Raw genomic sequence first — 24,616 nt, 5'->3', positions numbered from 1 at the left:
TTCAATGCCACTTGGTCACAATGCATTTTTTCCATGCCATAAAGCAGATGCTGTATTATAGCGGCACAATACTGGGCCCATCTGAAACTGTTTACCATGTGAAAGGCACACCGGGATCAGGATGCCTGCCACTGTGTGGGGCTTTTTGACTTGCCACTACATAATGAGTATACACTGGAAGGAAAAGGAGCGGACTGCTTAAACTGGCATTGTGATCACTGCATGGAGAGAGGAAATGCAGAATAAAGTGCTGATCCAGGCTATTCTTCCGAGGCTGGGGCTTTTTATACTTTTTGAATACAGTGATTACTGTGACATCAAATGAGCTTGTCAGCAGTTGGACTCATAGCAGATCAACAGGGCAAAACAATTGCAGTTTAAAATCTTGTCTATCTAGAAATAAACATTCCGATCTGAGTTATTTATAGCTGTAAAACTTGTTTAAGTGCATTTCTTACGCTACCTGTCATTGACCTATAAAGTTCGGTCCTGATCTGATCATTTGAAAACTGTTTTTGACATTTCAAATCAAGATCTGAGAAGTTAACTGAAAAAGGCTTGACTGATAGAGGCTTATCTGGTGGAACAGATGAGCCCTGCAGTTAAATGATTGGCTTACTTTGTGTGTTTGCTACCCATCTTCTCTGAAGTTACTGTTTGTTGGCTGGTATTTAAAGAGACTCCCCTTGTTCATAGTTTGTTGCCCTCAGGGCTTTCTATGTGATGTACCTTTGCATCCCTAGTTCTAAGGAACTGCAGCAGTGTAAAACCAGCCCTGTTGTCAGACTTAATGGTTGTCTGCTGGGAATGTGCTTAGTTGCTAACTAAGCTCTGAAGCAGAAACAGACCATAAAAGGCCAGATGTAACCAAGCAGACAGAATGGTTGATCAGTCACCTCTCACAGTCAGACTCATGTCCCAACAGATTAAATGAAGGCCTTCAAGGGGCTTGCTGGAGACAGAGAACACTCAGAGCTACTCCTGAACCCAAGGTCTCTTTGGCCCCTTAGCACCACTCAGGGGGATTATTCTTCCTGACAAGAGCTCTCTGAGGCCTCCAACTGGTCATCCGTCATGTCAAGGACACACATTAGTAATGTTGAGAGCCTTGGAAAAAAAACAAAAAAACAACAGCATTGACACAGACAGGAGCCCACATAGGGACAGCGAAGTTCCACCTTAGAGGAACATTCACTGCCGGATGGTAATGTGAAGTTCAAACCATTGGATTGAAATGATTTCTGCTTTGGTTGCAGTTTGGTGAGTTTGCAAAACTGAACCCTCTTAGTCTGCTGCTTCTAGATAAAATGAATAAGCAAAGCTTCTTAGTTTTTCAAATAAATACAATTTATTTTGTTTAATCCAAGGATGTGAATACTGGTTTGCGTGAGAACCTTCAGAATGTAACATCTGATTTGTAACATTTGATTTGTTCCACAAAATTTATTCTGATTTGAAGAATGAAAATATTATAATTGAACTAATTTCTAATGTTAACCACTGGTGAAATTGCGGTGTGTTTTATTTTATAAGTTTATTCAGAAGACGTAAAAATTTCATAAGTTTGATTTTGTTTTAAGCACTTGACTAATTGAAAATTGCAAGTGCAAAGGTTTTGGTTTTGTTTGAGGGGAAACTGAATAGAAATTTTCTGGACCAAGCTTTGTGTCACAATCCTAAAAACACACAACTTTACTAACAGACACAATGAGGGTATTGCACATTATATGATTCGAATCATGGCAAGTTAAGAGAAAAAGCACAAAAGAAAATTGTTTCTAATGGCCTAATTTATTTCTGCAGAGGATTTCATAAATTGACTCACCTTCAAGCTAGCCTTCTCCAAACTGGCTCAAATCCATCTTTAGTTCCTCCAACATCTCTAAAATGTAAATGCAGGAGAAGCAATATGTGTTGATGACTGCTTATCCCAAAACTATTAACACAAGAGTAAAAATGTGTTACACAGAATTTCCTTGTTAAATATAAGTGCAGTTTCTATTAGCCTAATTAGCTCCTGGTTAGGAATATCCCTTTACATGTGCAAAATGAATATATTTAAGTTTTCTTCTCCGAACACATACAGAATTCTTTGTGAATGTCCCAAATTGCATATTCATTGTGGCACATGTTTTAACTGGATGTAGGCTAGCTATTTGGCTTCTTTGAAAATCACAGCCGTTAGTGTGCACTGTAAGTAAATCTGTTAGTTGGTATATTTTTTGCACACTGTTTTGTACATGGAAACCTTTAGTAGATCCGACCCCGAGTTGTTGAGGTAATCACTGAGCCATCACTAGGGGGGTGTTGGACAGGTAGGGCAAAGAGATGAGGTGTAGTTGAATTTGAGAGGTGGTGAAGAGGAGTGTTGGGTGAGGCATGTGAAGGGGAGATGTAAAGGGAGGTTTGGAAGCAGGAAATGGAGACAGGACGAAAAAATGGGATATCAGGGACGGTGGTGGAAGGTGTAATAAAGATAAAGCAGCTGTTGTCCAGTTTAAGAACAACTAAAATCTGCCAATATGCTTCCTACATGACCATTTCTAAGATGATCCGTCCTTACTCCTATCTTTCTATTAACCTCTGGTGTCTTTTTCATAATGGAGCTTTCCTCTAATTCTTTGGTCAGTTATTATGAATGTTTGTTGAATTGTTAAGGCTCTGGCCTTTTTCAAAATGGAGAAAGCCTCGCAACTTGATCCCACCACCAATACATTGGTAGAAACATTGCTGGCCAGTTCAGCCACATGTCAAAATGGCAATGACTGGAACCAGTAAAACCAAAATGTGATAAAGGAATGTTGTTTTTTGGTAACATGAAACTAAGGAGTTAGTTTTCTCAGAATGTAATGCTAAAACCAGACAAAGTAAATTCTAATAGAAGCAATCGTATAGTATGAAAACATTTTTCCATTAGACTTACCCAAAACATCAACACGGCTAAACATTGGCATTATCTGGCTTTGTATTGCTGTTAGCTCAAAATAGCACAGTTTGTAGAACTGCTTTAATTCTTTATTTTCTGACCTCTAAAAGAACAAAAATAGCATTCATACCATGATTAATGCTAAATGGGATGATTTAAAGTATATGCACAATCAGAATGAAGAAATTCGTGTAGCATAAAGAAGCAAAACACTTCTGGTAAACAAACTATTGTACTAACAAATCCCCCCCAGTCAAATTTTATATTCATCATAAAATATTTCATTGCTTTTCTAACCATGCTACGGACTGCTGCCACCATAATTATTTTGCCATCTGTTTCATTTTGTTATATTATTTCCCCGAAGAGTACAAGTCATGCTGTCACAACAGTAGAAACTGTTAGTTTTGCTTATCAAGAATCACAGTGAATACAGACCTCTGAGACTTACCCATAAGCGGTGAAAGCTGTGTGAAATCACTCTAGGTTGGGAATAAGTGCGGATGTGGCACAGATACCAGAGAAATCACATCACCGAGTCAACCCAGGCCCACATGCCTGTAAATGACAAAGCTGTTGTCTCGAACAAATCAAGTGAAGGCTTTTCCTTCCCAGCATCTTATCCTTGGAGCCAGTTCCTCCAACATTGTGCACTCGGGCAAAGCTTCGTTTTGTCACTAATTTATTCATTTAAGCTGTGGCAGCTATATTCAAAGACAATAGCATTCAAGCTTTGAGTTGAATCAACCCCAATTATTATGCAGTTCTGTGGAAGGAAAAGCCCAATTGTTACTCACTCCTTAAAATTCTTGCCCCCCTTCTGTGCTTAACATCCAAGTGAATAAATTATTCTAAGAAAATATTCACATTCCAATCTTAAGAATTAACAAGGAATGGCAGTGCAATGTGGTACGTGGGTTCCAGGTTTGTAGACTGTACTCCCCAAGGTTACACATTTTGTTTATGTTTGCATGTTTGCAGCTAATGGAAGCATGCATCCACTGTGAGTGCATTATCCCATGCTGGCAGTGCAGGGGATCCATTTTCTCAAAACATTTTAAAGTGTTTCCAATAAAGGCTTGGTCAGAAATGCTAATAGGATCATTTGATCAATATTTGAGCTTTTCCACTGTATGTACCAAAGGTTGCTAAACACATTCATACAAGGGCATTTGAATCCATTAAGTGATCACTTTAATCCAGGAGCAACTTGAGATGCAGTCAGTCTGTATGATTGTTGCATTCTGAACTCAGGTTTGTTTTATTGGGAAGATCTCCTTCTTTGTAAACTAATAACTTGTATTATAGCTAAAAAATAGGTCTGGGAGCTTCTAATCAGTCGGTCCAACATTGTACAGTATTACAAGTCACCGCTAGTCTTTAAACATGAAGAGAAGTTACACTGCAAAACAGTCAAAGTCTCATGAAAGTTTAACATTATCTTTACAAGAGAAGTTATCTAACCAGGTTCTACCACACCTGAATAAACATTTGACTTAATCAGTAACCTTTATTGAGAGCTACAGTAGGGTTTTAAGTGTGATTACATCAAAAATACCTCCTATTCACCAACCGATTCCATGTTGTTCTGAGCTGGAAGTTTGATTTGTTAAAGGCTGCTTGTGACTTTTATAGCCTCTCACTTCATCTAAACATTTGATAACATTTGATTGTGCCTCTCTTTTTCTGAATTTTGCTCTCCTGCCCTGGCACGTTCAGCTTGTTGCACGTCAGCATAGGCCGATTTTGCTAGGAGCCATGTGTGCTTTTGTTTGCAAATGAAAAGAGATACAAGTTTGAACAAGAGAACTAACCTTTCCCAAAAATATTCTTAGCTGAAATGCATTAAGTCAAATAAGTGTGTATCCACATTTCGAGGCAGATCCTCATTAATTCACCATCTGTTGATGGTGTTGCACAACATTTTGTCCCAACAACAAACCTATACTGTCTAAAAACTTGCCAAATGAAGGCTTTTCTGCGAAGTGATAATAGTCTGTACATATATATGTTACTGAAAACAGTAGATCTGAATAGGACTGGGATTTATAATAACAAATATTTAATATTAACTATTGTTAAGAGTTGCATTTCCTTATCTCTGTTACTTGTAGCTACAGTTATTGTAGACAATCTCACTCGGTTTCCAGTGTACAAGGTATATTATGTTAAAATAATGTTAAAGTTAATAACCATGAAAATAAAATACACCATTCAAACTGATAAAATACTTGAAAATTTTTGTCAAAATATAGGGGTGGAATATCCATGCACATACCATCACACAGCTGAAAAATAAATCCTGGCTAACTGGAAATAAACAAGCAAAACCAAAAATACCAGAAGCACATTTGCATCTCATACTCAGCTGCTACATCAAGGCTGGCTGAAATTCTGGCTCATATGTAACTCTGTACTGAAGATGAAAGCCTGTCTCCGTTAGTGTGCCCAGAGCTCAACCTGCTTCAGATTTTCTATCATTAAGAAGCTGAAAGATTTTTTTTAGTCAGGTGCTTCTATGAATAGAGCAGCTCTTCTGCCAAAAGTCTTTCTATTGTTTGTGTTTCGAAAGCTTAAACCTGGTTTGATCAGCTCAGTAGTTTGTGCTGTAAGGATGCAGTCACATGCTTTAAACAGCAAATATTTTTACTTCTCAGTATCACTGTGTGGATCTACGGTTTTGACCTCTTTTTGGCCTTTTCAAAATGTAACAAACCATATTTGATGTGTTTTGTGTGGGCTCTCTTGGATTTCTACAAGGTTGAAATATTAATGCAGTGTAAATCCAATCTGCCTTATGGTGTGGCATGTGCTGTTTGTTGTCCATGTGTTTCTGACTGCCTAGGAGGAGAAGGAGGAGGAGAAGGAGGAGGAGGAAGAGGAAGAGGAAGAAAGAGTATTGCTGTAATTAAAAGGCAGCACAGTCTGCAGTTCAGCCCATATACAGCTGCAGTCCAGGCACACAGGCTATGGACTCAGTGTATACCTTACATATACATTTAACCATGAGAAGGAGGGCTGCATCTGAATTCTCCACGTCTCCCCTCCCTATTTCTCGATCTGTTAGTCAGCTCATCTAGTCATTTCCTCTCTTTCTGCCTTCTTTTTTTTTCTCACTGTGCTTCCTTTTCTTTTACAAAAACTTTGCAGCATGCCTCACTCAAGCTGCTGCAATCTGTTGTTGTGCAGAACGCGGACAAGCTGCTTGGAGTCGACCAGTGATATCATCCCATTGTCCCGGTGCTGTCACCTGCACCAAAGAACATGGGCTGTGGAAAGGGCTAGACAGTGGAAGAGGAGAGAGGTAGATGGAGGAGAAAGAAGGAGGTGGAGGAAGAAGGCAGAGGGTGAGGGAGGGATAGAGGAATCCTGGGAGAGATGGAGGACTGTGTGGTCTTCCTCCACTGAGCCAATTAGAAACACAAGCTACTGAAAACACAAGACGAGTAAAGTAACTGGTTTTAATTGTTTATTGTATTATACAAATGAAAAGATGGCTTGATCCTATATTTACCTCACACTGTTGCACAAAACAACCTGATGCCTGAGACCTTAGTTCCCGTTGAAGTGTTGTTTGATGACAGCAGTCAGCAGCAGTATCATTTGTAATAAGCAATGCAATATCTGATGGTAGGCACAGACAGCCTAAATATGTGATAAAATGGCCATGGATTGATACTGTTACAAGATTTAGGGCATGCTGGATGCCTTAAATGAGAATTCAAATTTACATATAAATTAACTGAACAGAAAGTTCATGTCCTGTCAAGCAGAGGCATATGATAAAATAAATAAATAAATGGAGACTGACTACCAGATCAACAGACTGATATGACATTTTTATTGGGTTTAGCTGGATATTGGAAAACGTCTCTCTGGTTGCTGTGAAAACAGCCAAAGAAATAGAAAGAAAACTTTATTACTTCAAAAATATTGAATCAGTTGAAAAGCTGATTTAAAATTGATCAAATTCAAACGAGAGACTTAAAACATTTATTTTGTTTGGCAGTTAGATATATGATGATATTTTGAAGAAGTGGTGATGGGAAGAAAGGGAGTCAGAGTTGAACTGGTCATACAAAATGAGTTAACTTCACTGGATATCAGGAAAAGGTTCAAATCCACATGAGGTCACTCAGCAGGGAAAATGACAAGACACAAGATAGTTTTAAAGAAAGGGGATGAGAGTGTTTGGCCTGAAATGTACCAAGCAACCCCACCACTTGACCAGCGGTGATAACACAATTAAGATTACAAGGAGTTTAACAGCATGGAAAAACAGAAGTTGTGTTGTAAAGCAACAGTCCTTCTTTCTACATAATCCTCAGTTCTGCAGTAACACACAAATAACAGGCGGATAATTAACATAAACTTTTTCAAATCAATAACAGACAAGATATTTTGCCAGCAATTTAACCGCTGTGTTTTTACATGATCTCTATTGTGATTATGATTGTGTTGAATAAGCACTACAGATAGACACAAAAAGAATTACAGTGTCCATTTATAGCTTCAATTATGGGACACATTCATTTGACAAGCTTATGCGGTGTAACATTTATTTCTATTCAGTTTCAGTAATTTGAAGATCCTGTTTTGATGGTGTAAGAATTGGGCAGTAGTGTAAAATCTTCACCACATCCAAAAGATTATTAGTGGGGTAAAGATTTGGACTCTGTGAGGTGCAACTTGTATGCCAAAGTGATATCTGATGGTCCCCAATCATTCATACTTTGAGCCTGATAAATCCTAAAAATGTCATGCTGGAATATGGCCGGAAAGAAAAAGTCTGTTATTTAAAAAAAAAAAAAAAAAAGGTCCTTTAGTATTTTAATCTTGTCAGATGACAAACTAAAGCAATCTCAGATCATAGCGCTGTCTCCACTGGGATCTATCTTGATACAATTGTTATTCTGGAACAGTGCAAGTCTGGAAACTTCAGACCACTCGGTCCTTAAATTGTTCCACAGCCTAACCTTGATCTCCCCATGGCAAACTGAAACCTCATTTATTATTGATTTTCTCAAAGCTCTATATATATATATATATATATATATATATATATATATATATGAGTAAATATGTGGTGTGTGGTAATGCTCTAAATTTCATCATTAAACCCTGTCATAAGTTCTACTGATGAGGCAATTTTCTGCCATTAGATACTAAACAATCTCTAGTCATTTAGGATTTTTCTTTGACCAAATTTCTTCCTCTGAGGTTATGGCTAGCTGAGATACTTACACGTTTAATAATCATAACACAAATTCAGTGGTTTTGGCAGGATCTGTATATACAGAGTAGCATCTCTTCCACAACCGAAGGACTTTGCTTCAGTTGTTAAAGTGGAACTATTATGTGTATTTCAGGCTAATTTATTTTTATTTCTGAGACCAGAAGGGCTGGGATTGATCGAGTTATTGTCACAAATCACTTTATTTACTTCAGACCGACCCTCTCCGTAGGCAGTCAGATCAGCCTGTGGGCAAAACGAGTGGATTGAGACTCTTCCGCATTAAGCCCCGCCCTCCCGCCACTGCACTACATTGGGAGCGCACCGCAACTGCTTTCGCCGTCATTGTAACATCTCATAAACAGAAGGATTAGGCTAATATGAACTCAATAAAAAAACAAAATACCATGTCAACACATAGCATACAGCCCTACATGTTGGAACCTGAATCAGACCCTGAAAACGAAGTGGAAAACAGCAACCCACAGCAACAAATGCAGCAGGATGTCTCTCTTTGGTAAACTCACCAGCCATCGTTCGAAATAACTTTATCCGACGTTTTCCACCCGCCTGATGTCTTTGTACATGCCCTTGTTAACCAGTAGAAGGTAACCAATCACCGAACCTTATCCATCCCCCAGGACGTCACAAGGATTTCCAAGTAGAAAAAACTCTCTAAAACGATGCGTTTTTCGTCGCCATGGAAACCGAACGGAGAGAGTGCTGGAACTCAAACTCAAAAATGCATTTAGGTGATAAAAAACAGTGCCGTTCACATGTCTGATGAGGATTCAACACTGTAACACTGTAGAAAGCTCAGAAAACTCCAAATACCATAATAGGACCCCTTTAAACACATAAGAAGCTAGTTAAAACATCCGTTTAACTGTTTCCAGCTGAAACATATTAAACACTAAAGTAATTTAATAAAAGGCTTTAAATAGTATTATGAAATCCTGATGGTTTAAATCCTACCGTTTGAGAATTTATAATTCACATACACACTGATACACACGCATTCATATAAAAGGGGATTGATCTTTCAGTGTTGTGCTCATAAGTCAACCAGACACACAGTCTCACACATACGAACCTTTGCTGACTTGATGCAGGAATTTGCACACCTTTTTCCTTCTCACGATTAAACACACAAGAATACATACTATCACCTAGACACACACTCACACACAGACACACACAGGCAATGTAGCCAACACCTCCACACCTTCACTTTCCTTTTTACTTCAACTCCTTTCATTTGCTTCAGCCTTTGGCACAGCTTATCTCCCCTATATTTCCCATCTTTCTACCGCTCCCCCTCGACATTTTTTCTAAGCACCTGCAGCAACATGACGAGTGTGTGTGTGTGTGTGTGTGTGTGTGTGTGTGTGCGTGCGTGCATGTATGTGTGTGAATCAGTCTGCTATACAGAGGCTGATTAAACCATTCATGGTGTCTCCTTCACCACAGAACACCTCTACATATCACTGACACTCCCATCCCACCAGCTATCTGCATCTTTTTTTACTTGTATTAAAGCTTTTTATTAAAAAATATATTCTGCATATTATGACAGAGTAAACCAAAGTTATTCTTTTCTAAGTTTTTTCTGTTTCGAGATTGAACATAATACAGATTTTATATGAGAGCAGGAATAGATCACGTTGTCAATTTCCTGACTCAATAAAAAGCTGCTAATTTGGTCTTTGTGCTGATGGAAAAACAGCTGAAGATGAGGTATTTGCACTTGGTTCCAGTATTATTTGTCTTGGCCTTTGCTTTGCCATCTGTTCTCTGCTCAGGCCTGCGTATGTGTGTCTGAAGTGAAGCTGTTATTCAGTGTATAGAAACTAGTCATCATTGCATTTCTGTGCTCATTCACTTAAGTCTACCAATCGAATGCAAGGCCAGAACGGCTTCCTACTTGAAAAGAGGGTGACACATACATTGAGCTATATGCATGTTATTTATTTGCTTTTGTCCTATTAATTATCAAGCCCAGACTCTCTGAGAGCCAGACATGCATATTGTGCATACTATTACTTTTAGGTAACATGAGGAACTTTTTTGTTTGCACTTCTTTTCTTTAAATGAAATATTTATGTCAAACTGTCTTTGTTTACACACTTGTATTGTCTTTGAGACGTTAGGTGAGTGTTTAGTTGACAGGTGGTATGTGAACTGGGCACACAGCTTGGGTGAAGATGAAGAAAGAAGTAGGGGGGAAGATGAGAAATCTCATTCCCCCCCTGCTGCCACAAACATGCACTTCAAAGATGCTTTCTGGAGACACCGAGCTCGTTCAGCTGTTGTTGTGGATGGCTAGTGCAACTAATGAGGTAGATCACTTACAGTCATGAAGCAATTTCTGTTTTTTCCTGCAGCTGCTTGTGAACTAAAGAGTTAATGTTTAAGTGCAGTATTAGATGAAACTGCTGTCCATCCATGCAGCACTGGCTCTTGTGTAATGCATCAGTGGGGCAGGTTGTTTTTGCTTATGGCCATAGCATTGCCAGCAGTAATGAACAGCCTGGATGAAGCACCCTGTGCAGCATCGATCGCGCACTCTCACACAGACGGCGGATGGAAATTGGTCCTGGTGGGAAAGCAACGGAGGGGCACACATGCCTACGCCTTCTGTGGACACATATGGACGCAGGGATCAGCACTCGTACATACTGGGAGATAGAGAAAGTGAGACAGAGTGTGTGTGTGTTTATTGACACCCGTGGATGCTCCGTGCTCACTGGGCTGGGGATGATCTTCTTATGGGTGACAGTACGGAGCATATAGAGGAGGAGACTTGCTCAGTGGGCCTCTCTTTATTCTCTGCAGCAGAAAACTCTTGGATATCTTCCACCTCCCCTCATGTCCTCAGCTGGTATGCTCTGCAGTTGGATGCAAGCCCCATTCACACTATGTCAAAGAAGGCTGCAGAGCTTCTTCTCCTGCTTCATTACCACATGAATGGTTGCCATATTGCTGTATGCTTCATGGTTGCTGTTGGCATGTTGTTCAAAGTCAATGGCTTAAAGATGGTTAGCTAACAACTAGAAGGATTTTTTTTATTTCCTCATAAAACAGTACATGTTAATCAACACTAATGCTGCAGAATAGTTTCTTGGTCAGACATTCGGTCTGGACAGTTTTAAAGGATCAACTGGAAATAACAGCATAATGTTAAATTATTTTTTCATTCCACTGAGAAGCTGTACAACATAGCAAACAAGAACAGAGATGGTAAAAGCAAACATAAAGAGACTTCTGGGAATACTACATATAAACAGAACCAGTGTTAAAAGCAAGTGTATTACTGTGTGCCTATTTAAAAACACACATCAATGCAAACAGTGAGGAACACAAAGCTTGTGAAAAAAATAAAAATAAACAAAGCTTGTGATGTTGACTGGGTTATACTGCTGTAAGAGGAGAATATGGTTTAATACAGCTTGTCTTACAGTTTTCCTAAGGACAAAACTAGCATCATTCATGTCATATTCATACTTACAAGTTACATTTATAACCACAGCTACAGTCTGGGGCAATGTGGCCACCAGTCCGTGCCAACGGCCTCTCCGACCGCTACCAAACTCATACACACTCAATCTCATACACCACTACATTTTTGGAGGCAAGGACGGTGAAGTATTTTGCCCATGGACACAGTGAACAGGATTTGAACAGCCAACCAACCAACAACCATCCCAGTTGCTGCTATTCCTGATTGTTGTTGGTATTACAAACCAGTAGCATCCACCCTGGCTGTGCAATACAAAGTGAGTTCATTGTGAGAAAATGCTGTATATCTGCCACAATGAAGGCTTTTAATACTGTTTTCCTAAAGCCAAATGTAACTTGCATTTTTTGGGTCTGAAAATTAGGAGTTACTCTGAATGTTTTGTTTAAACCATCTGATCATTGTAACAGGAGGTAAATATCTCTGCTTATGCAGGTCTCTGCTAGTAATCTGTAAAGTACAACATTATTTTTCATGCTGCAAAGGATTTCAGAACGACTGATAATGAGAAAATGTAATAAAAGGAATTTTTTTTCCTTAATAATCTAAATTGCAGTCACCCTTTAAGGGTAAGAAACAAAGCGCCTGTCACCACTTTGACTTCTGTTAAGTTCCACTCTTGTGTGTTTTCAGTTGTGTCAGTGAAGCTCTTTGAGTTAAGAAGAAATACGATACCTACAGGTCCTTAACCTCAGGGATGGTCTGCAGCCTGTGTGTGGTAAATCTCTCCCATACTACACTCGCTTTGTTTCTTTTACTGCTCTCTCTGCCTCTCTCTCTCCGTCTGTCCTTTTCTTTTTCTCTCCATCATCTTCTCTGTTGTCTGTGAGCATGTTAACACTCACGCCCTGTCAGTGAGCCTCATGGCACCATGGAAACCAGTTATACCATTCTCCACCAGTGTGTCTTTGTGCCTGTGAGTGTGTGTGTCAATGGGTGGGATCGGGTTGTTGTTTAGTTTCAAAAAGCTGAGGAGAGGTCGTGGCCGTCCCTATGGGCGTCTTGCTGTAATTCATGTAAATTCCCTTAAGACCCCATCTGCTTTGTTTTCCTCATCGTCCTCTGAGCTGAATATGATGCCTGTTTGATCAGTGCAGCTTGATAAAAAAACCAAACAAACCTTGTTTTCATAAAATGAAATTCCTTCACCCACATGTATCTGTCTTGATAGATAACCAGATACCTCACATCACAATGACCGCCCTACTATGTGATACCTCAGGACTCATGACCTCCTCGCTGTTATTGTGTTGTAATGAGTTCAAGCAGTTAACAAGAGTTAACAAGAATGAAATTGATTCAGACATGGATGAGAAAAAAGCTAAGCTATTGCCAGAGGAGACTGCTGTCCTGTTTCATCAAGCCACTGTCACATTTTATTATGCTATAAGGAATAAGTGAAATTGAAGTAGTTGTTTATTCTGCATGTCCTGGGAACAAGACAGAAAACCATATTGTAGAAGTTGTGCCTAAACAAACAACTGTAAGAAGATTACTTGAAAGATGTGTCAGCAGCAAACTTTAGAGCACTAAATCATCCATGCTTGTCTTCTTATTTTGTTGAAGTATTTCACAAGTGTCCCCCACCCTGCCTTGATAGCCTTGTGAACCAGCCCCTTATTCTTACCCCGAGCCAATCATATTTCACTCCCATTCACATTTCTGAATAGAACATTTAAAAGGAGCTCTCTCCACATACACCCACACATACACCCACCCATGCACACACACTCTCTCTCACACACACACACTCACAAATGTGTGCAATTCGCAGCTCCAGTTAGGAGGATCCAGTGTAGACTGCTGCACGAACTTTGCTCTGTTAAAAGTTGCCATTGAAATATTGTTCTTCCATTGGTGTCGTGACAAAGAGCAGGGAGGGCGGCGGTCCCGTCTCAGTGTGTGTCTGCAGAAGCAATGGGCCGGTGGGGATCACCCAGTGTCTCTGCTCTACAGAGTCAGTGTGCAGAAATAATGCCCATTAGACTTGGTCAATCATGCCACTCGTTCAGAGAAATATAGCCCTTTCAGTCATTTCATACTATAATCCATACACTCTAGCACTATCCATCATTTCTTTGAAAGATGCCTCCCTCTATGAAAGCTTTTATTTATGATCCATTTTTTACGTTAATGCCCTTCATGTAGCGATGTTAGACCCTGAGAAACCTTTACATGCTGAGTTATGTTTACCTATAGAATGTCAGTAGCTGTTCATTACTGAATGAAAGTGAAATTGAGGCACAGATGGCTTATAAAAGAATGTAGATGGAAGGATTCATCACTGAAACATAGTGGAAATGATCAATTTTGCTGCAATGTGCATGTTGTGAGGACATTTTGCACGTCTGCAGACAGGTTTCATGTAAATTTGTTGGATCATTAGCTGTCTTTTCATTAAAAGCTTGCAAACAATAGAGTAGTAATTGAAGATTCTCTCAGACATGAAGGGTGCATTCACATCATGATAGTCCGTTAGACTCGGTCCAATTGAGGGACTCAACCAGTTGTAGGGAGGGGTATCCATTCATACCGAGATTGCATTCACGCTGCACTTTGGTCAAATATGTCAGACCTTTACAATAACATATCCCCATTCCCACCAAAGGTGGCGCTGCACTAGTATTAGGCAAAAGAGAGGACAAGAAGAAGAAAACTGCATCGCTATGTATTTACCCACAATGCAATTACCATATGCAGGAAGTGACTTTTTGGTAGTCTGCTTCTTTGATTTGGTCTGCTTGAAACAGGCTGAGACCTGTGTATGTAGGCGGACCAAGTCCGCTTCTTTGGTCCGAATCAGAATTTGTTTGGCGCATTCACAGTTCTCCAAATGAAGCGGACTTTCCGAGCAAATGGACTTGGAATCTAATCCAAAAGAATGATGTGAATGTGCCCTAAAGAAGCAATCCCAACTACCTCTGCAGGTCAGAAGCCCTGTAGTTTGATGTCCAACTAAGAATAGGTTCAGATTGTTACAATACTAAAATTTCAAACTCTTTACCCATACCAAGTTGGTTTTTGATACTCAATATAATTTTTAACACTGTACAGGGGGAACAAATACTTTCCATTAAAAAAAAATCTAGACCATAAGATAACAAAACATCACAATCCAAATGAAACAATAAAAATATATTAAAAAATATAAGAAAAGACATTAACACTGTGAATGTATAATAAATGCATTATTTTTAAGCTCTATTAGCTGATGTTAATGTAGTCTTCTCACACTTTTTACTTTTTATAGTGCAAAAACACAAACCTAGAAAAGCTCCAACAACTACTTAGTGTACTTTATTGCCAGTGCTTTTTTTCTTTACAATGCTTGAAACTAGGCGAGATGATTTAATTTTTTAACTAGATCAATTATTTAAAAGTAGGCATGAATATCTAACAGTAATCCGAGACGGGATCAGTCATTGGCAGCTTCATGAGTTTTATTTTGAGTCTAGGGATGGAGCAGAGGTGATTGTCTGCTGCTCTTCCTGGAGCTGGAAGCTGAAACTACTGCTGCGTGAGGACTGAGTTTCTTGTGAGCACATTTGGAAGGGGGGAGCGGCCACCAGTTTACTCATTGAGAAGAGTGAACGATATGTGCTCTCATGTCTGTCTACACTAACACCAGAAATAGTTGCTAAATTTGTTGCTTGTCATCTACAGTGTGAAATGTAAATATGGACACAATACAGTAATTTGTAAGGGGCCTATATTCAATGAAATACTCTACAGGACAAGATATTTGATGTTCAAACTGACAAAAATAAGAAAATGAGACAGGGGCAAGTAAAGACTGGAAAAGCAGAGGAATTTTACAAAAAAAAAAACTGTTTGGAGCACTTCACAGGTGAACAGGAGAATTAGAAACATGCGAGTGCCATGATTGGGTATAAAAGGAGTATCCCAAAAAGCTCATTTGTTCACAAGGAAAGATGGCGTGAAGATCACCAGACCAGCTGCACACTGACCAGTTTGTCAGTGTGCAGTTGGAAGGAAATTAGGGATTACATCAATAACATTTCTTCAAAAGTTTTAGAGAATCTGAAGAACTTCTGAACTTGGGCAACAAGGCCAAAAACCTCAGTTGAATGCCTGCAACCTTAGGCCTATCAAGTGACACTACATTAAAAACCAACATAATTGTTTCAAGGATGTTGCCATGTGGGCTCAGAAACACCTCAGAAAATCATTGTCAGTAAACACAGTTTGTCTCTACGTGCAAGTGCAAGTCGAAACTCTACCACCCAAAGCAAAAGGTTATCTCTTTTAACAGTAAATTTCTTGTCTTTGTAGTGTATTTAATTAAATATATAATAAAAATGGCAAAACACTGTATTCTGTTTTCATTTATGTTGCACACAATGCGCAAAATTAATTGGGATTGTGGTTGTAGTCCTGGGAAATTTCATTGCTAGTTAGAAGCTAAGAAATAACTCAAGGCAGATCATTGATGCATTTAGTACAATCCCTGTATGTTCTTATCTTGGCTCATTTGCTTAGTGTGTATGAATTATTCAACATAATTAAGAGTTTTTTGGCTTTCAGGAACTTAGTCAAAATGAGAGTAGTGGGCATGTTTAAAATTTTTTCTGAGGGCATGTACAACATGTACATCTTAAATAGTGTTACTGCAGTGTTTTCTGAGGATTCAAGGCTTCAAGTCCCTTTTCAGGGTCTCAAACTGTAGTAATTTTTCAAAGGAAATGTTGAGTCTTATAATCTGTAAAATTAGATTTCTACAACACAAACCTTGTTTAATTTGAATAACTTTATAAATTTTTTCTTTTTTGAGTCATTACATCATTTTAACATTTACAAAGCATTTAAAAGATGACATTAGTTTGATGTAAGTCTTTTAACAGCAGCTGTAAAGTATTAATTTTCTTTTAAATGAAAATACATAAACTAAATACTTCATATTTCCACTTAAATGTAAAAGTAAATGCTCCTAACAAAGTTACAATTGAGAGGGAAAGATGTAGATAAATGTGCTTTTCGAATGTAAGAGTTTAAGTCATTGTTGAATGGGTTGCACAGTGTTCTTTGATGCAGATAATGTTACATTTTCTGTGCTTTTGTCCGGAGAGGAGTGTTATTTAAGGCTGGGTGCAGAGAAAAGCCACTCTTTGAAACCATTGTTGCCCTCTGCAACCGCAGCTAACAGACGCCAAAAGACTTTCCACATCCATTCTTTTTAAAAGGGCTCCAATAATACCAGTGAGAAGTCGGCAATAAATAAGCTTCCTCTCACTGAGTCAACTAGATTAGATTGCATGGGGACATCTGTTGAGTGTAGGTGAACACTTTCTTTGGTTTCTTACTGTATGGGAAAGGAAGTCCTTAGGATGTGCCTTGAGGCTGTTTCTTTTTATCACGTAGCTGCTCGTTCTGTCCCCCATCTCCACCCTCTATTGAACATCCATAAGGCTGCATTGACTCGAGTACAATCAGCACAGCTGACAGTTATTTTGCTGTGTACTGGCGGCTTTTGGATTTAACATGAAATTAAAGTGTCAGTGTTGCTTTTATGCTGCGCCAAGTTGAAAAAGCAGGATGTTAACGCTCTGTGCTCTCCTTATTCTGCCGATGGATGTGGCTGATGCAAAACAAACAACTTTCTGAATGTTCCATGTTCTTGCGGCAACACGTCAACAAAAACCCAACCTGGCAACTCTGTGGATTCTGGTAGCTGTTCATGTGATACCAGGAAATGTTTAACCCCTATTGTGGAGAGACAAAAGGTTGTTTTAATCCCAGTGTGAGAGGGGGTGGGAGGGTTTATGGGAGGAGGGGGAGGGAGGGAAGGGGCTTGTGGGTGTATTAGTGGGTTGGGGGCTGATTTTGTGAGGGAATCACCTCCTCTCTTTACTGTCACTCAGTCACAGCAGATACACCGAGGAACACAGCCACTGGGATTATGACAGCTGGGCTTCTCTCATGCAACAAATAGACAAGCTGAGGGGATTTATCTTTATTGATACATACAGGAAAAAAAGGTGAGGTATACTTTTTTCTTTTTCTTTTTTTTAGAGGCTGTTTGGATGGGTTTAACCTACAAAAGACAGCATTTCCTTTCATACTCTCTAATATCTGCAGGTGGTCACCCAGACAAACATCTTGCTAGAGCTTATTAATGGGTTTTATTTCTCCTAAATGGTTGAAACCTGCAGGATAATTACAGCACAGACACAATTAGTCCATAGATAAAGCAAGATGAAACATATTTTGTGTTTGATTAGTGTAATTGCTAAAAATCACAAACTAAATAGACTGTTCAAACATCACTATAATTTTTTTTAATTTAATTGTGCTTAAGATATGTAGATATTTTGGGATTAACGCTCTGCAAAAAAAATAAATAAATTAAAAAAAAAAAAAATTAAAAAAAAAATCTTTGGCTTTTAGACTGTGATTATTGTTTAGCCAGTTTTTTTTTAAATGTTTACATAGACTGAATTATTAAACATTCCCACTCTGAGCTTCTCAAATGTCCCAAATTAAAACCCTGGATTGAAATAGGATTGATCCATACATTCTGAAATGTAGTTTTATTATTGTTATTTTAATTTAAACCATAAACAAGAAGATAATAATCAGTTGCTGTTGACGGGTAAAGCTTTAAGTAGTTCCTCGCAGTGAGACATCCAGAGGAGCTGTTCGCCTCTGACAGTCTGCTGCAGTATTAATCATTTACACTTTTTCAAAACGTGCACATTAACAAATCCTCTTTATTCTGCTGTTTACGCTGCTGAGTAGGAGCTTATCTTCAGCGTAGTAACAAAAGACAGCACATCTCTGTCTTGACAAGCCCTGTGGTTTGATGGTTATATGGAAATGGTCATAAGGAAAGAAAGAGTGTGTTTCCACTCTAATTATTTCTTCCCTCTTTGGTAGTAATTGCGCTTCATTGGGAGAGTGGTATCATATATAGCTATGCTCAGCTTCTCATTAGGCAACACTAAAATTAAACCCACAGGCTGCTTCACTGGTGTTGAGCCCCCTTCCACTATCTGACACATACACACACACACACACGCACACACACACACGCGCGCACACACACACACACACACACACACACACACACACACACACACACACACACACACACACATAGTTGCACACTCATCATGACAAGACAGCCTGGACAAGAAAGCCAACCTCATTAGAGACCACACTACTTGGAATTATCTGCAGTGAGCCAAGCCTGCTTGACCTGTTGACATCTCACTTTTACCTTTGTTATATTTTAGATGACATGACAAATAGAAAGCAAACTGATGCGCTCACCAGGAGATATTCATTAGTGTACAAAATGAAACTTTAATCAGCTCCATTTGATCTACACTTAAGTAGTTTTAATAACTTACTTTCTTTTGGGTCTTTTAGTAGAATTTTCTACATTTACTTCACTTTTGTTGCTAAATCCAGTAAGATTAAGTAAGGAAACTTGTATAATTTGATAGCAAATGTGCCTACCTTTACAGAAAGCTCTAAATATTTGTAATTATTTTACTTTTACTTTTACAATTCTAATCACATGTTCTTATGAGTTGTAACCACAGCATTAACTTTTTTAAACTGTTTATTAAAAATGGATTCAAATATAGAGCAGTGTTTTGCTTGTAAATGATCTTTCTTTAAAATGTTGTATAACCCAACATAAGTTAATGTTGTGGGGATTGTTAAAAGAATTTTAGCAAATACATATTTTAAAAATAGATGTAAAACTTAATCTTTATACTGAAGAAGTTATCAGAAGTTATCAGTGGCAGCATCCTTCTAATTTATGGTGCAACTTTTGTTCTGCTGATTTGTTCTAACCACTTACTATTTTTAGTTGTAAAATTGTTGTCATGCTGTCAATTCATCATAGACAAGGCTCTCTATTTCTTGTGAGTCCTTTGAATGGTACAAGTATGCTCTGAGGTACTTGGGATACTTTGTGTTTCTTGCTGCGAGGTGTTTTGTGCTCATGCTTGTTGCCCACTATTGGCATCATATCAGGCTATTTTCCGTCTCAGTCCTCCATCCTTCTTCCTATCACCATGGCAGCCCATCTAGACTGACTGTGTAGTGTCTGAGGGCAGGGTTGGGGGAATGGGATGGCTGGCACAGTGTCATGGGGTGAGGCTGCTTTTGATGGGATCAGGACTGAGATCATTCAAACAGGATGTGGAAAGGTCACTTTGTTTTTGTGTCTTATTCAGAAATCTCAGCTGCAATCAGCTGTTGTTGCTGTCTGTGGGATGCACAAAGGGCCTGAAATGAAGAGTCGGGTCATGTAAGGCCGAAGTACAAGAGCTGATGAAGAGTAGAGTAGTTCTTCACTGGGTGTTTGTGGAGTAAGCACAGGTGTCTGATGTTGGGAAGGAATCACATCTATAGCTGCGTTTTCAGGACATTTATTTTGCAAAAAAAAAAAACCCAACAAAATTTGTTAGTTTCAACAACAAACAATGATTGATATTTTTTGCAATATATTTTCATGTTGATTTATTTTATGAACCTGTACAGCCCTTTGGATACCTTGTGGTTCATAAAAGTGCTCTATAGATAAAGTTTTGATTTGATTTGATTTTTCTATATAAAAGTCCTCTCATAAGAGTGTTAAAACTGTTTAGCAATATTTTAGCCTTTTTTCAAAATGTAGGTGTTTTCATTTGGGTTTTTTTATTGTGATATTTAGTTTTTGCACAATTCTAGGTGTAATAGAAACACTTATGTCAATTTGTTTTTGTTTTAATTTTTTGTTTTAATTCTCCTAAATTCAGAACTGTGGTAGGATCAGATAGCTTTTATGATATTCTGTAAGAAGAAATTTATTGTCTGTTTGAAAATATTTTAAATGAATGGATTGCACAATAGTAGAAATAAACAATGTAGGCTTTGCTAGAACAGCATGACAAAACTCATGTTTTAGACACACCAAGGCTGCAGGAATGTTGTTCAGCCAGATGGAAAAAGAAATGCACAGAAAAAACACACTGGGTATTTATGTGTAAGAGAGTTACTGTAAACCTGTAGATGACAATTGTATCTGCAAAGTGGTGCAGAAAGCAGTGTTCCTGTTTAGCCAAGTGGAAACGGTGGCTTCTCTCTGTGGGGCTTCCAGAGTCCCATTTTCAGCAGCAGACTGAAGTCGATAAGCCTTCGCTAGAAGTAAATTGGATTGGCTTCTTCAATCATTTTCCTGTCAATTCTGTTGGGGTGTGTCTGTGTTCACTGTGACACAGTTTAAAGAGAAAAAAAAAGAGAAAAGAGGGTTTGATATAAAACAAAAGCTGACAGAGAATATATGCAATTATCTGAGAACAGAAAGACAAAAGATGAAAGGCTTTTCTGACCTGTCAACATTTATACTGCATTTCATTTGTTTATTTTGATAAATTAGAATATAACATGTTTATATATTACATGACCGGAGAGTTTGAACTGAAAGAACGAAAAAGATAGAAAGGAGTGGATAGATATGAAGGATGATGAAGATATGAATATACAAGCCATGACAGGAAGATATAAAAGAGACGGTGCAAGACATTTATAAATTGGGTATCGAAGCCTTTTGCAACTTGTGAGTCAGCTTTCCGGACTACAAGTGTAGACATCAGAGTAAAGAGTTATAAAGTTGTCGTATGATAGCAGATATTTCTTTTAATTCACATCACATCTTAAAATGTTAGAGACATTGTCTGTGTGCTTCCTTGAGTCTGTGTAGAAAAATTAAAAGGCAATGTAAGGAAAAGCATTTATTCATGTATGTGAATCTTCCCAAATTTTCATGATTAGAGGACATAATCTGGAAGAATTGCTGAACATAGTCTTCATTTTAGAAATGCGCAAACATCTTTATAGCACATGTACCATGACTTTCTGCACAGTATGTGGCCCTACATACTGACTTTAAGGCTGAGAAAGTGATGACACAGAGGGTAAGAGAGGACATAAAAGAGATGACATGAAGGAAGAAAAGAGGATTGGTTATGGCAGGTTAGAGAGCAGGAGATAACACTGGGAGGCAGTGAGATGAGAGAAGGAAAATTAAGACGGTATAAAAAATGTGGAGAAGATTGAAAAGGAGACGCTTTTAGCAGAAAGAGGACATGAGTGAGGATGACGGTAAGGGAGGAGGAAGAGGTGGAATGGAGAGGTAAAGGGAATAAGAAGAGGAGTGAAGGGAAGAAGAGATCATGAAGATGAAACAAGACAAGGGGTGAGATGAGGGGAGGAGATGTGTCTCTCCTCCAGCTCTCAGCTACAGGCCTTTATGTCTATCAGCTTGGATTACACACTGTTGCTTCTGAAAATCCATGATCACTCTGGTTTACACAGCTTGGCTGTTTGCTTTCTTTTCACCTCCAAATCGTGTCACAGTTGGGAGTGTTTTAAGTGCATTTCCAAAGAGCCAACACACTCACAGATGATTATACGTGTCAAAAACTCTCACTTTTGTAAGACCGAGCCTTTGGTGCAGCGAGATTTCGTGTTGGAGCATCCTGTGGCGTGATGGTGGCTGAGCAGGAGATGTTAATAATGAAAGGAATTTTTAGCAGATTATAAGAAAAGTAAATATGGAGAAACAAATATATTATGGAGAGAAAAAGATAAACTGAATACTGTGCAAATTCCCCCCTTAGAAATATCTCTAACAAAGCTTTAATTCTCTTTTCTACTTAGTGTAAAGTCTTGGCGTTTTTCCTAGAGCAAAATGAGAAATCTAAATATTGTATATTCCATTTTTTGTATCAACAGATTGAAGAGAAGTACAGACGAAGGAGCAGACAAGCCAGGGAGGAAGAAGACAGGGGGGATTTAGGTCTCTCTGGTAAGTTATAAACATTTCTTTGTGACTCTAAATCCTTGTTTCTGTTTGTTTCATCTCATCTCCTCTGATATCATTCAAAACAGTGTGAACTTCCACTCTTACAATCAAACGCTCTTCTCAGAGGCATTTCCGCCCCCTCAGGATGCAAACACACACACGCACGACTGTCAGTCTATTGCCATGCCTGGCAAGTTTCCTCAGTCTAAACATCTTTATTTGTTTTGCTGCAAAAATGTGAAGTTTCTGATATTTACACGTTCTCATAAGTAAAGCTCATGAGTCCTCTATCCCACCTCTACCTTTCCAAATCCTGTTTGTTGTGGGGAATCTTTGTTTTTTCTAGCTGTGCAGCAAAGACCACCACTTGCTTGACTGCCATTTATCTGTTGGCAAAGTATGTTTTCATGTCAGCATCCATTTTGGCAGCAGAATTAGGCAATGAATTAAAACAAAACACTGTTTTCAAGGCTCCGACTGGCATTTTGATGCATATAGTTGTCAAGGTAACAAACGCTCTATATTCTCACCCACTGCTGTGACAGTGGGCGTCAATACTTAGAAATCACAAAACAGGCACTTAGAGTCTAAAATTGGACCAGTGCCCCCCTCTCTCTTATTGACACATAAAGTGTCATCATGGAGCGTGCAGAGGTAGAAAAGGTCCCTAATGGCGGTCGCAGAATTAAAAGCTAAAGCAGCTCTCTACAGCATCAGGTTTCAGGATGCATTACAGCTCAGAGAATTGGTTTTACAACAACCCCTGATGACCTTTAGCTCACTCCCTCATTGGGCTGTGCTGAAAGTGTGTCTGTGATCCAGCAGGGAGTTGATCTAACGCCCTGTAAGTGGACGTGACAGAGTGATGCCTGTCCACCGTCCACTGGGGTGTGAAGAAAAGGTTCCACCTCGGGCTTGCAGCGCACCACGTCAGGCAACAAGCACTTTGAAGCTCATCTGCCTCTTCTATTGATGCTTCATTTGTTTTATTTTTACCAGCAGGGTGGCGCACACTAGCTCCCAGATTATCCATTTACATGCCTGTTCCAAACCTCCTCTTTGCCTCTGCCTTTCTGTCGGCCTGTTTGCCTCCGAATTCTTTCTGTTTCTCCCTTGTCATCGCTCCGAGGCGGTCGCTTGTTGTGAATGTGTGCTGCAGGCCAGAGAGGCTGAGTCTACAGTTTTGAATGGCCCGAGTCACAGAGGGCCACACTTAGGAGCCGCAGACTGAATTTGCAGTTTGAAACACAGCGAGGCGTGAAGTTTCTATTGTGAACCACTGCATTCAGAGCCCAGGCCCTCCAATAGAAAGCCGCAGAGGTTTCTGTTTACCTCCATGCTGCTGTCTTTCACCAGTCTCTCTCACGTGGCCGTCAGGCAGTGTGTTTTTATTGTTTAAGTTTGTTGATGTCAAATCGGGCTGGGTGGAAAAAAAAACCTGTACATCCAAGATGTTTTATAAGAAATTTTATAACCTACAGAGTATTTAAAAGTTTTGAGCTCGCAAAATATATGCTTTGCCTCTAATTTACTAACACCCATCAAATCTGCTTCAAAGAATCAAATGAAGAATTTTTTTTTCAAAAGAATTATTTTTGTAGAATTAAAAGAAATTGTGTGTAACACAAACTTCAGGAAGAGAGCAGAGAAAATTTCTAAGCATATGTAGAACAAACAAGTTTTTGTAAGCCTGTTCAATACTCAAACCCGATCAGACTCTTCTTCACTTTGCTCCTTTTTAGTCAAATTTTGTACCTTCTCTGCCTTTCTTGGTAAGTAGAATATGGTAAATATTTATGTAATGATGGTAAAACTGAATAAGGTATTGCGGCTCTTACTGTGGTGAAATTGCTATAAGCGCTTTAGTCTTCTCACTCATTAGCTTCATATTGCACTTTAATTAACAGTAACTTGCTATTTTTTATTACAGAAAGCTGCAAAAACACCAGCATAAAAAACCCATCAATGAGTTTTATGGAAGTAGTTTTTATTGCCTGATTCAAGATATTTGACCTTGCCACAGCTGATCATGTGTTTTACTTGCTAAAAACTAGACTGAGTTAAAACTCCCTGAAAAAAGTAAGAAGTGAAGATGGCTGCAGTGCAGGATGACAGGAA

At 38.8% G+C, this 24,616-nt stretch overlaps 1 protein-coding gene across 11 annotated transcripts in view; it reads left to right on the top strand.

The window, feature by feature from the left end:
* The window catches only part of nrcamb (neuronal cell adhesion molecule b), an 82,615-nt gene that overhangs the window by 17,661 nt on the left and 40,338 nt on the right, over positions 1–24,616 (top strand). For all 11 annotated transcript variants that reach the window (XM_079251242.1, XM_079251241.1, XM_079251238.1 and 8 more), the window contains exon 2: positions 22,429–22,501. The gene's annotated coding sequence lies outside the window, so the exon portion shown is untranslated. The remainder of the gene's footprint in view (positions 1–22,428; positions 22,502–24,616) is intronic.

Source organism: Telmatherina bonti (assembly GCF_933228915.1).
Source record: "Telmatherina bonti genome assembly, chromosome: 2".
NCBI lineage: Eukaryota > Metazoa > Chordata > Actinopteri > Atheriniformes > Telmatherinidae > Telmatherina > Telmatherina bonti.
Note: the sequence above shows the minus strand (reverse complement) of the source record. Positions and strands in the feature narration are given on the sequence as shown.